General features: G+C 35.8%; 1 non-coding gene across 1 annotated transcript; it reads left to right on the top strand.

Moving 5' to 3' along the window:
* The first annotated feature begins 1,002 nt into the window (after positions 1-1,002).
* On the top strand, positions 1,003-1,110 carry LOC119045199 (U6 spliceosomal RNA). The gene has a single exon (XR_005081748.1). It is a non-coding gene; the product is annotated as a U6 spliceosomal RNA (small nuclear RNA).
* Positions 1,111-1,384: the final 274 nt, after the last annotated feature.

The raw sequence follows: 1,384 nt of genomic DNA, 5'->3' as shown, positions 1-1,384 counted from the left end.
TCTTTTCCCTCTCTCCCTCTCTAATCTTTTCTGTTCCATCTGTGTGTCTCTGTCTTCCTTCTATTTTTCTTGGTTTTCTTTCTGTCATTCTTTTTTATTTTTCTTATTTACCCTCATAGTGTAATATTTGCAAATTAGTGGGGATTCTTACTATAGCCTGAAAATGTTGAGTTTGATGTCCAGCTCTGCCACTTTTTAATTACCTCACTTTAAGTATGTTATCCAACCACTCTGCTGCACTTTCCTCATTTATTACATAGAGATTAACAATAGTATTAATCTCATAGTGTCATTCTAGGAATGAATGGTTACTAACTGTTAAGGGTTTAGGACAATTGCTAGAACATAATAAATATTATTTACATGTTGGTGGCTATTATTATGCAATCTTATCTTCATCCCTGCCTGCAGGACAAGAAACTTTATTTTTGACTTGACAGTACAAAAGTCCATGACACTTAGGCCAGTACACTGGCCTAAGTCCAGTACACTGATTGTCTCATGTTCTGAGCAGACCCTGGAAGAGTTAGAGTTATGATAACCAGAGACATTGAAATAAAGAACTGACAGTTACCAGAGGAGAGGGGGTATGGGGGTAATGGGAGAAAAAGGGTAAGGGTCATCAAGGAACATACGTAAAGGACACATGGACAAATCCAAAGGTAAGGATCAAGGGTAGGTTAGGTGAGGTGGGGGATAGGGGTGGGGGAAATGGAGGCAACTATACTTGAACAACAGTAAACAAATATTTTCATTAAAAAAACAAATCATGCCACAGTTTATTCTTTCATGCCATCTTCTTTCTCATCAAATTTTGGACATTTTTGCCCTGTCTCATATATATTGCCTTTCATTTACTCTCTCTCAATATTCAATTATTTCATAAGTGTATATTTCATGATCATTCCATGATAGCAAGACAATCATGGATGAAAGTTGTTTTACTATTTTAGACATTGTTGTACATTGTTTTATGATGATAATTAAAACTACTAGTATTAAGTGCTCACTTTGGCAGCAGATATACTAAAATTGGAAGAATACAGAGAAGAATTAGTATGGCCCCTGCGTAAGGATGACATGCAAATTCATGAAGTGTTTCATATTTTTAGTACCAATGACATATTTCATAGCTATATAACATACATTTCAAAAATTTATACGGAACCATAAATGACCCCCAATACCTGCAGCAATTTTGAGAAAGAAGAATAAAGTGTAAGGGAATAATAATACCTGATATCAGACTGTATTACCAGGCCAGTGTAATCAAAACAGCCTGGTAATGGCCTAAAAACAGACACATAGACCAACAGAAGAGAATAGAGAGCCCAGAAATAAACCCAAGTTTCTATCAGCAAGTAGTGTTTGAAAAAGGGGGCAG

This window comes from Artibeus jamaicensis, unplaced genomic scaffold (genome assembly GCF_021234435.1).
Source record: "Artibeus jamaicensis isolate MK-2021 breed Jamaican fruit bat unplaced genomic scaffold, CSHL_Jam_final contig_3219, whole genome shotgun sequence".
Taxonomy (NCBI): domain Eukaryota; kingdom Metazoa; phylum Chordata; class Mammalia; order Chiroptera; family Phyllostomidae; genus Artibeus; species Artibeus jamaicensis.
Note: the sequence above shows the minus strand (reverse complement) of the source record. Positions and strands in the feature narration are given on the sequence as shown.